Consider the following 12500-nt stretch of genomic DNA (forward strand, 5'->3'; position numbering starts at 1 on the left):
AGGATGGAATGGAGGGAGATACGAAGGATGAGAGAGAATCGGGAAGTCAAAAGAGAGGAAGTGAGGTGGAAACAGAGAAGGAGGGGAGGAAGAAACGGAGATCGAGGAAAGAGGAAGAAAGGAGGAAAGTAGACTCGTTATAGGAAAGGAGGAAGCGAGAAGGAGGGAGACAAACAGAACAAGAAGGAGGGAAGAGGAGGAATGAAAGAAGAGAAAGAAGTTGAGGAAGTAAGCAGAGAGGTGGGAGAGACACGAAGGATGAGAGGGAGTAAGAAAGAAAGGAAAAGCGGAAGAGACGGACTAAAAAGGTGAGGAGGAATGGGACAAAGAAGTGGAGGTGGGATAGAGACAATAAAAAGGAAGAGAGGACGAAAATGGAGAAGCAGGAAGATAGAGGAATCGGTGAGAAGAGGAGAGCGTGACACAGAAAAACGGAAGACAGGGGAAGGGAGACAGATAGTAAAAGAAGAGGAGGAGACGTGAGACAATCAAGAACACGGAAGGAGGAAGAGTAGAGTAGAAGAGTGGGGGGGTAGAGCAAGAGGAATGGGAGGAGAAAGGAGGGGCAGTAACGTAAGGCGAAGGGGGATTGGGAGAGAGGGAACAAGATAGAAAGGAGAAAAAGGGAGACACAGGAAGAGGTGAGAGGAAAGGGAAAAGAGGAGTAGGAGCTTAAGAGAGGGGGGGGGGTCAGGATGGAGGTTGGAGGAGGACCTCAAGACGTTTTTCTCGAGATCCCGTTGCATGAGAGGTCGCCCTTGAGACTGGCGACTTTCCTCTCTTCTACTACTCCTACTACAGCTACTTCTACCTCTACTACTACTACTGCTGTGACTACGACTACGGCTACTACTGCTACATTATCATCATCATTAACAACATTGCTATCCCACCATCATCTTCACTATTACCATTACCACCACTATCACCACCACCACCATTATCATCACCACCACCACAACCACAACCACCACCACCATTATCATCACCACCACCATTATCATCACCACAACCACCACCACCATTATCATCACCATCACCACAACCACAACCGCCACCACCATTATCATCACCACAACCACCACCACCACCACCACCACCATTATCACCACCATAACCACCACCACCATTATCATCACCACAACCACAATCACCACCACCACAACCACCACCATTATCACCACCACCACCATTATCATCACCACCACCATCACCACAACCACAACCGCCACTACCACCATTATCATCGCCAACATCGTTTCCTTTCTCTCCTTGTTCCCCTTCCACTCCTCCTCCTCCTTTCTCTTCCTTCCATTTCCCTCTCCTTCTCTCTTAATATCTTCCTTTTTTCGTTTCCTTCAAGGAGTAATACGAACAGCTCAAGCATCCTTACGGTGTCTTACAGGGAGAACCTCAAGTTGCGTTTTTATGTGTTCTCACAAGGTAGTTCATTAAGGCAGGTTTGTCTTTCCCCAAAGAGGAAGAGAGAGAGAGAGGGGGGGAGAGGAGGAGAGAGAGAGAGAGAAGGGGAGAAAGAGAGAGAGAGAGAGAGAGAGAGAGAGAGAGAGAGAGAGAGAGAGAGAGAGAGAGAGAGAGAGAGAGAGAGAGAGAGAGAGAGAGAGAGAGGATGGAGGGAGTGAAGGAGAGAAGAAGAGTGGGAGAGGAAGAGAGAGAGAGAGAGAGGAATGAGCGTGAGAGAGATCAGATTTATCATTATTTTGAAAGCGATGCCAATAATAGCACATTATCTATTACTTACTATTATTGAAACATGAGATCTCACAATGTGCTGTGAACAACAACTCGAAATTAAATCACCAGACTATTTTTAAAGAAATGTCCTACTTTTATAGCCTATGAAGTCGTTCAAGTGTGTGATGTATTTTTAATGAGGCGTTTTTATGTTGTTTTTGTGCTTTTATGTATGTATACACAACTGTGTGTGTGCATGTGTGTGTGCTGTGTGTGTGTGTGTGTGTGTGTGTGTGTGTGTGTGTGCGTGTGTGTGTGTGTGTGTGTGTGTGTGTGTGTGTGTGTGTGTGGGTAAGAGTGTGTGTCTGTGTGTGTGTGAGAGAGAGAGATACAGAGACAGAAACAGAGACAGAGACAGAGACAGAGAGAGAGACAGAGACAGAGAGAGAAAGACAGAGACAGAGACAGAGAGAAAGAGACAAAGAGAGAGAGAGAGAAATTCCACCGGTCGGGGCGACAGGGAGAAAATTCTCATCGAGCAAGAGACCCAAACTTTGAAGTTCAAAATTCCGTCCACTTACTCACGTCAGTTTTCCGGGAAGGGCCTTAGACATTACCAAAATTTCGGAGATAACTTCCTGAAAATCACCTGATTCTCATCGCTTGTTATACGGACGGACGGGGGGGGGGGTGCAGGGAGAAAGGGAAGGGGGGTGGTGTTCCGGACTGAATCTTTATCGTTGTCATTTTAAAGCTGACTTTTGGTCTCGCGAAGATATCAGGTTTTCTTCTTCTAATTCTTTATTTTCTTTTTTTATTCCTGTTCCTTCTTCTCCTTCTTCCTCTTCTTTTCTATTTTTTTCTGCTTCTATTCTGTTTTTTATCTTCTTCTTCCTCCTCCTCCTCTTAGTCATCCTCCTCCTCCTCCTCCTCTTAGTCATCCTCCTCCTCCTCCTCTTCCTCCCTTCCATTCTTCTTCTTCCTCCTCTTCTTCTCTTCCTCTTCTATCCCTCTATCCTCTGATAATGGCGAGGCAAGACAGAGGCGATCTTCCATGTCTCCTGAGATGAGGAAGGTGAGGAAGGGTGACAGCCGAGGGAGGCTGGGGATATTTGCGAAGGGAGAAGGAAGAGAGGGGGAAGGGGAGAAGAGATAGAGAGGAAGGAAGGGGGAGAGGGGATGGAGGAAGGTGAAGGGGGAGGGGAGGAAGGAGTGAGAGAGGGGGAAGGGGAGAAGAGATAGAGAGGAAGGAAGGGGGAGAGGGGATGGAGGAAGGTGAAGTGGGAGGGGAGGAAGGAGTGAGAGAGGGGGAGGGGGAGAAGAGGTAGAGAGGAAGGAAGGGAGGGAGGGGATGGAGGAAGGTGAAGGGGGAGGGGAGGAAGGAGTGAGAGAGGGGGAGGGGGAGAAGAGGTAGAGAGGAAGGAATTGGGAGAGGGAATGGAGGAAGGTGAAGGGGGAGGGGAGGAAGGAGTGAGAGAGGGGGAGGGGGAGAAGAGGTAGAGAGGAAGGAAGGGGGAGAGGGGATGGAGGAAGGGGGAGGGGAGGAAGGAGTGAGAGAGGGGGAGGGGGAGAAGAGGTAGAGAGGAAGGAAGGGGGAGAAGAGATAGAGAGGAAGAAAGGGGGAAAGGGGGGGGGGGGAGGAAGGTGAAGGGAAGGGGAGGAAAGGGGAGAAGAGATAGAGAGGGAGGAAGAAAGGGAAGAAGGGGAAGAGGGCGTCATCTTCATCATCATCCTCTTCATTATTATCACCATCATCATTATCATCGACACCACCACCACCACCATCATCCCCACCGCCATCACCATCATCACCATCGTCACCATCATCATTATGTCCATCCCCATCACCACCATCATCAACACTGCCCTTAAAAATTCGAATCGCCATTAGCTTTATCCTTAACGATAACTAATGGTAATGAATGGTATTTAATGGTCATTCATGTCCGGGCAAGGTCGATTCTGGACTGATTGGTTCTTTTTATGTTGTTTGGGTGATGATCCCGCGCCCATAATGAACCTATTCCCGCGGCAGTAAAAAAAAAAAAAAAAAAAAAAAAAAAAAAAATTCCTTGTGAAAAATTAATGGAAGGGGAGAAGGTGAGGGAGGGTGGGGGAGGGAGGGGGGAAGGATAGACAGACAGGCAGACGGAGTAATAGGGTAAAGGAGGGAGGGTGGGAGAGTCTGGCGGGTTGGGTGGGTGGGTGGGTGGGTAGCTGGGTACATAAGCAGGCAGGCAGGTGGCAAGCAGATAGATGAGCATGGAGGCAAGGAAGCAGAAAAGGAAAGACGCAAACACAACGACAAACTGATACAGACACATAAACAAGAAAGAGAGAGAGACTGAGAAAAAAGAGATAGAGAGAAAGTGAGAGAGAGACTGAGAGACTAAAGAGAGAGAGAGAAAGAGAGAACATATTTGATTGAGAGGGACCGAGAGAGGCACTTACACCGTCGCCGCATCTCACTCATCTCCCTCTGTCGCTCGAAATATTCTAATTAGATCTTTTTTTTTTTTTTCATTTTGAGATTTCTTTCTCGCTCTCCCTTGAAAAATTTCCGTCGAGATCCGTCTGTAAATCACAAAATGGAAGAGCTTTAGTTATTTATTAGGGGGAGAGGGAGACAGGGACAGGGACAAGGACAGGGACACAGACAGACAGAAACAGGCAGACAGGCAAGCGGAGAGAGAGAAAGAGAGTGAGAGAGAGAGAGAGAGAGAGAAAGGAAGACTAACAAACAGACAGGCAGGCGGAGAGAGAGAGAGAAAGAGAGAGGGAGGGAGGGCGGGAGAGAGAGAGAGAGAGTAAGGGGACTGACAAACGGACAGACAGACAGAGCGCCATCTTGACCGGGATCTGGTCACATGACCGTGACGTCATCAAACAAGAAATTTAAACTGACGATCCACGTGCAAGTTGCAGATCAATGTTACAGCGAGTGTTCAGTTGTTCAGGTACAGTTTGATAAGCTGCCATAAATCATAAACCACTGTTAAGATTTTTTTATGTTTATTTCATTTTGTCTTTTTTATTGATTGATTGATCTATTTATGTATTTTTTTGTTTGTTTGTTTATTTATTTTTACCAAGTTATTTATTTATCTATATTTATTGATTTATTATTATTGTTATTATTATTATTATTACTATTATTATTATTATTATTATTATTATTATTATTATTATTATTATTTTGAATGATAACAGTCAAGTAAGTTAAATGAATGTTATATATGAATAGATGATAGAATAAGTTAGTAGCGACCGACTTAGACATAGAAAATAGAAAAAGATAATAAGATAGTAAAAATTCAAATATAACTTCGGTTGCCTATGTCACCTGGCTGGTGTTGTGTCGGTGAATGTGGTGCTGAATGTGGTGGTGTAGTTTTTTATGGTGTTATTGATTTTTAGAAATGTGTAGGCGAACGGGGGTGAAAAATGTTACTGATGTGTCAAAATGTGTGTATGTATCGATGTGTTCCGTGTGTACTTGTGCAAGTTTGTATTCATGTGCGTGTCTGTAATTATATATGTGAATTTGTTTCTGATTGTGTGTGTGTTTGTGTGTGTGAGAGAGAGAGTGTATGTGTGTGTGAGAGAGAGAGAGAGAGTGTATGTGTGTGTGTGTGTGTGTCTTTGTACGTGTATGCATGTGTGTGCGTGTGTATCTGTGTGTGTGTGTGTGTGTGTGTAAGGTCGTGTGTATACATCTCTGTGAACGTGAGTGCGTGTGTGAGCATGTGTGTGCGCGTTTATATGTTCATACACGTGCACACTCGTTCCAAAACAGTAACTAAACACCTGTCTTGGGCGCAGAGGAACCACGGACAGGTGACAGTGAGTGACGTGTCTTGACGATGTTGCCAACCCGTGTTCCCGTCTTTACGGCTTTCTCGGGACATTTCGACATCGACCCCGAAATAACTCATATATGATGGTCATTTCTTTTCCTCTGTCTCTCATGTGCATATCGATTTACAGGTTATGTAATATTTTTTTTATATATCTTATGTACAATATTCATAATGCGATCCTGTGAAACAATGTTTATTTCTACTCAATGATGCGTTTGTTTCTTTACCATTCATTGTTTAAGCAAGTATACGATTGCATCCTTTCACATCTATTAATTTTTGATTTACAATTTATAGATACTCCTAAACTTATGTAAAATAAAGCATACCTATTATATAGCATATTTATAATAATTGTATGTATCGTAACCGCATAAGTATGTTAATAGTAAGTAAACATAAACAACGCAAATGGAACTGCAATTATAATTTTAAAGTTTAACCGTGAACATGTCCAGTATCAAAGGTTATAGAGACCTAGTCATGGAAATCAAAATATATACAGTCTATGGCGCCAGTGACTTCGATCAACAACTTTCGGGGCGGCGCCAATAACTTTTCAAAAGCTGCCGCCAGGGTTTTGAATTGATTATGCTAACGGGCGAATCGGTCGGTCCGCTTTCCGTGTGTTCGTTACCCTCAACTTTGTGTTTTTTGTTTTCTTCTTGTTTTCTTTCATTACGCTCTTTTTCGTATCACTATCTCTCTCTCTCTTTCTCTCCCTCTCTCTCTCTATCTTTCTCTTTCTGTCTTCTTCTCTTTCTATTTTTCTCTTTCTCACTCACACACTCGCTCGCTCTCAGTTGCGTGTTTACATATATATATATATATATATATATATATATATATATATATATATATATATATATATATATATATATATATATGTGTGTGTGTGTGTGTATGTGTGTGTGTGTGTGTGTGTGTGTGTGTGTGTGTGTGTGTGTGTGTGTGTGTGTGAATCGTATCCTTGCTGACAAACGTAGAAAAGGTATGAATGAGACTGGATATCTTCAACAATACAAGAGATGTATTTGACCGGTTTCGAATTACGTCTTCCATCAGAACGAAATACATGAAATACAGAAACAGATGTATTTCTATTGAAGACGTAATCGAAACCGGTCAAATACACCTCTTGTATTGTTGAAGATATCCAGTCTCATTCATACCTTTTCTATATATATATTTATATAAATATAAATATATATATATATATATATATATATATATATATATATATATATGTGTGTGTGTGTGTGTGTGTGTGTGTGTGTGTGTGTGTGTGTGTGTGTGTGTGTGTGTGTGTGTGTGTGTGTGTGGTAAAAAAACCTACAATGCACAAACTAGATTTTCTTCAATAAATCTAGTTTGTGCATTGTGGGTTTTTCTACCATAGTATCTACACGGTAGAGTGTTTTTCTAATCATATATATATATATATATATATATATATATATATATATATATATATATATATATATATATGTGTGTGTGTGTGTGTGTGTGTGTGTGTGTGTGTGTGTGTGTGTGTGTGTGTGTGTGTGTGTGTGTGTGTGTGTGTGTGTGTGTGTGTGTGTGCGTGTGTGTGTGTGTGTGTGTGTGTGTGTGTGTGTGTGTGTGTGTGTGTATCTATTATCTTCCTCTCCTCCCTCCCTTTCCCTCTCCCAATCCCTCCCACCATTTTCTTTATTTCTCCCTCCCTCTCCTCTCCCTCTCCCCTCTCTCCCCTCTCCTTTCTCTCTCTCTGCCATTTTTTTTACCCGGAGAGCAGCAGAAAAGCCGAGAATTAAATGCCCTGATTAATATTCAAATGGAAATAAGAGAAATTATTTTGCAACGAAGTCCGTGGCATTTCAGAGAAATGGAGCCAAGCAGATCTCGCTTTTATGGGCTGGCGTGTTAAGGAAGACAAATGAATGATAAATGCTGCAATGTCTGTGCACTCGTCCTCTATTGTTATGCCACACGCGCTCTCGCAACGGCTGCAACCTGGCGACACTTTTTTCTTTTTTTCTCTCATTGCAACACGAATCCTACTCATGAAGTTGCATTTTGTTTTTTCTTTCTTTCTTTCTCTCTCTCCCGATTCTCTGATAACTGGAAGTGGTTCATTTGAGAAGCAGCTCGGGGAGTCTGATTCGCCACCGATTAAAAGTTCAATTTTTATTAGGTGGCTAGGTGAATGAGTGAGTGAGAAAGACAGAAAGAGAAAGAGAGAAAGGCAGGAAGAGAAAGAGAGAAAGGCAGGAAGAGAAAGAGAGAAAGGCAGGAAGAGAAAGAGAGAAAGACAGAAACAGAAAGAGAGAAAGGCAGATAGAGAAAGAAAGATAGAAAGACAGAAAGAGAAAGAAAGACAGTTGTAGGGGTGTTTGATCTGAAGGTTTTCTGAATACTATTTCATGTTTATCTTTTTGTTGGATTTTATCCACTTTCGTTGTTTATGTTTTCCCGAATTATCCACTTTTGTTATCAGTCTTTTCTAGAATTATCCGCTTTTGTTGTTTATCTTTTGCTGAATTATCCTTTTTTTTATTTTGCCGAGTTACCTATTTTTTAATCTCTTTTTGAATTATCCACTTTTGTTGTTTAACTTTTGATGAATTATCTTTTTTTCTCTCTCTCTTGCTTCGATGATTTTTTTTTTCTCTCCCTCTCTTGCTTTGATGAATTATCTTTGTTTTTTTCTCTCTCTCTCTCTTGCTTTGATTAATTATCTTTTTTCTCGCTTTCCCTACCTTTGATGAATTACCCTTTTTCTCTTTCTCTCTAGCTTTGAGGAATTATCATTTTTCTCTCTCTCTCGCTAGGTTTGATGAATTATCTTTTTTTCTCATTCCCTACCTTTGATGAGTTATCCTTTTTTCTCTCTCTCTAGTTGAATTGTCCACTTTTGTTTTTTATCCTTTGCTTTACTATCCACTTCTATCATTCAGTCTTTGCTCAGTTATTTACTACTGTTTTATCCATTGGCCCAAATAAATCTCGACTGTCGACCTCAGTTATATTTTGGTGCGTCCACATTTGAATTATCCACTTCTGCTGTTTATCTTTGGCGGAATTATCTATATTTACTGTTTATCCTTCGCCGAATTATCCACCTCCACTATTCCGCCACTTCGATCCTTGACTAATAAGCGGGAATTGAAACCAGACGATCCCTGTCTGCGCCTAGAGTGAATAACCCGATCAGCTGATCAGAGAAGGCCCTTTGCTGACGTCACCGATTTTATCAAAAGGACCCCTTCTCTGGCAGCTGACATTGTGCGACGTCAGAACTCCTGATAGAGAAGGGAGATCTTCACGCTGACACTTGGCTGATATCCAGTCTGAGCGGTTCCGTCCCGTGTTTTACGTTATCGTGAGAAAATGATTTGTAGGGATGTTTGATAATACGAAAGGCGGAAAGAATATGTGAGAAGGCGGGGAAGAAAGTGAGGGGAGGGGGTTTGGTTTGTATGTGGGGGTTGGGTTGGGGCAGGGGGGTGAGGGTGTATGTGTGCGTTAAAATGTGCGTGTGTGTGTTTGTATGTACGTATGTGTGTATTTGGATGTGCGGGCTTGTGTGTTTGAATATGCGGGTGTGTGTTTGTATCTGAATGTGCTTGTGTGTTTGATTGTGTGTGTATGTGTGTGTTTGAATGCGTGCGTGCATGTGAAATTTTCAAAGAAAATATTAAAAGAAAGTATGACGGAGAAGAAGAAAAAATGATTGCATGTGCATATATTTTTTTGACCGAAAAAAGGAAAATTCGAAAGGAAAGGTAAAGTTATGAAAGAATGAAGAAAGAAGAAGAAAACAAGGAGTAAAAGAAGGGCCAAGCTAAAAGCCAGAAAAGAAAGAAGGAAGAAGGGATAAACATTGAAGGAAGGAAGATTGAAGGAAGAATAAATAAAGAAGGATAAAAAAATAAGAAAATGAAGGAGGGGAAAGGAGTGAGAGAAGAAAAAGGGAAGGAGGGAGTACTAAGGAAGATGTAAGAATAGGAAGGAAGATGAAAAAGAATAAGGGAGTAAGCGAGGATAAGTTAAGGTAAAGGGAAATATGGAAAGAGTATGGAAAGACGAAAGAAAAAACAATAAAAGAAGAAGGAAAAAGAATCAGAAAAAAATGAAATAAAAAAGAAAAAAAATCGGTGAAAAATAAAAAGAAGGAAATACAAGGGAATGGAGACGACGAAAAATTACGAGAGGCGAAAAAGAAGCAAAAAATAAGGAAAGAAAGGAATGGGGTTAAAAACAACAAAGAAAGAATAAGTAATTTGCAAGGAAAGAAAGAAAAAAGAAGTACAAAAGGCAATGAAGCAAGGAATGCAATAACGAAAACAAGGGGATATCAAAGAAAAAAATGAGAAAAGAAATTAAGGAGAAAGATCTCAAGGAATGAAAAAAGAGAGATTATGCAAGGAAAGAAGGAATAAAAGAAAAAAGAAAAAATGAAGAAGATAAAAAAGAAAAAAGAAGAAAGAGACAGATAAGAAGGAACGAACAAGGAAGAGGCGAGGGAAGGAGGGAGATGTGATCAGTGAAGTGCAGACAGACGCAAGTGTGGCGGCCGTCAAGCCGGATCGACGTCGGCGAAGTGAACCAACTCTTTACGACATATTTCCCTCTCGCTGCCGCCGTTAACTTGGGGAATTATGACGCCCCTGGAGCCAGATTGCGCCCGTTCCTTCAGCCGGTGTTAACAAGGCCCGGTGGATAAGGAGGGCCGGCGCGGCGCCCTTATTGCGAAGGCGAATCCCTTGCAAGAAGGTTGAGATCGGCGAGGGAGGGAAGGGGTAGGTGGTGCGTCTCGGCCGCGCGCCGGAAGTATTATGCAAGCTTTTGATGCTGTGTTATGGCACGATTCTGGTGTCTGTTTGGGTTAGTTTTTTCTTTTCCTGTTTTCTTTTTTTTTAACGCAATATGATTCTTTTTTTATTGATTTTTGAGGTATTGGCGGGAGGAAGGGAGGAAGGGTGCTGAAGATGCGCGTCCTCTGGGTTCCTTGTGGATACGAGACAATCGAATATAGTTTTTCTCCTTTTGGTTTTGATAGATATAGATAGATATAGATTTAGACGGAGGTATATATGTAGGTGTAGAAAAATGAAGAAATATGTATTTATGTATTATTACGAATATGTCAGTCGGTCTGTATATAAACACACTGATATAAACAGACATGCATTCTGTCAGTCTAGTTAGATAGATAGCATGCACATATATATGTGTGTGTGTGTGTGTGTGGGTGTGTATGAATACTTAGATTACCTAACCAAAGCAAGAAATTCTTATCCTAGAACTAATATTAGCTTTAATTCTGCTTTGTCTGTAGATTCAGATGCATCAGTCCACGTGCCCACATTCGCCTACCTTGCAGGAAGGCGAACGTTGCACAGCCACAGGTAACTCCAGCAGAGGGGAACACAGCTGTATTAAGAGCAGATTTTCCAATCCTCGGGCCTCTTATCCCCCCCCCCCCCCCTTCAAGGCCATCACAATACTGAAGCTAAATCCAATTTTTCGACCTAACAGAGACCCTACAGTACCTGCGGGTTCGGGTCGAGCCAATTACAGGTCGAGGGAAAGGAACACCGCGGGAAGGAGGCTCTGCTCGCCCTCGGCCGGAATGCAGGGAGGGCGCGCGTGCTTGTGTGTGTGCGTGTGTGTACATGTATATGTATGTATAGATATATGTATATATATATTTGTGTGTGTGTGTGTGATGTATATGTATATGTATGTATAGATATGTATACATGTGTGTGTGTGTGTGTGTGTGCATGTATATGTATATGTATGTGTAAATATGTGTATATATATATGTGTGTGTGTGTGTGTGTGTCATGTGTGTGTGAGTGTGCCGTTGTTTATGTTTGTGTTTAAATATATATACATATATAGAGAGAGATAAATAAATATAGATGTAGATAAAGGCAGGTAGACAGATAGAAAGAGACTGGAAGAAACAGGCAGACAGATAGACAGAAACAGTGTAAAAGGGAGAAAAGGAGAAAGAGATGATGTGACAATGGAATATGAGATATATAAAGAAATACAGATAATAACAGGGAGTGGGAATCGAAAACAATCCAGAACAAAGAGGGGAGAAGAGAGAGAGAGAAAGCTAGAATATTAAATCTTGGAAGCTTTTAAAACGTTAAAACATGAAAATGTTTCAGTGTGAGTAAGGCAGTATAGATATTTATAAGATTCTTTGGATATTTCGTAGCAATTCTTTACCAACAGTAGAACACGATGGTATTCACATTTCATTCACACTGAATTTAACTGAAAATCGAAAGTTAACAATATTCAGAATCATTATTTACAGTTGATGATTAAAGATATTAGATACTGATATTAGCTAATATGGAAAAGCTAGAATTATCAAGTGCAGCAGTGTAAACACACATTACAGTCTGTGAAATAAATTAACTTAATTATCTTCCATGCGTTATAAGTGAATTTCGCAATGGTAATTCCGAAATCCTCATCCTCATAGAATTCTGGCTCCAAATAAGTTCTTTATATATATATATATATATATATATATATATATATATATATATATATATATATATATATATATATATGTATGTATATATATATATATATAAATATATATATATATATGTATGTATATATATATATATATATATATATATATATATATATATATATATATATATGTATACATATATATATATACATATACATATATAGATAGATAGATAGATAGATAGATAGATAGATAGATAGATAGATAGATATAGATTTATATATATACATACATACATATACATATATGCATACATACATAAATACTTACATATATATCTATATCTATCTGTGTGTATATAATATATGTGTGTGTGTGTGTGTCTGAGAGAGAGAGAAAGGGAGACCGTCTGTTTGTGAACAGCGTCTTTTAATTTTGTCTTCATTGAGACATTTTCATGT

At 40.6% G+C, this 12500-nt stretch overlaps 1 protein-coding gene across 1 annotated transcript in view; it reads left to right on the forward strand.

The window, feature by feature from the left end:
- LOC113806498 (acetylcholine receptor subunit alpha-like) overlaps positions 1 to 12500 on the forward strand; it is a 184179-nt gene that overhangs the window by 12491 nt on the left and 159188 nt on the right. The window lies entirely within an intron of this gene.

This window comes from Penaeus vannamei, chromosome 18 (assembly GCF_042767895.1).
Source record: "Penaeus vannamei isolate JL-2024 chromosome 18, ASM4276789v1, whole genome shotgun sequence".
NCBI lineage: Eukaryota > Metazoa > Arthropoda > Malacostraca > Decapoda > Penaeidae > Penaeus > Penaeus vannamei.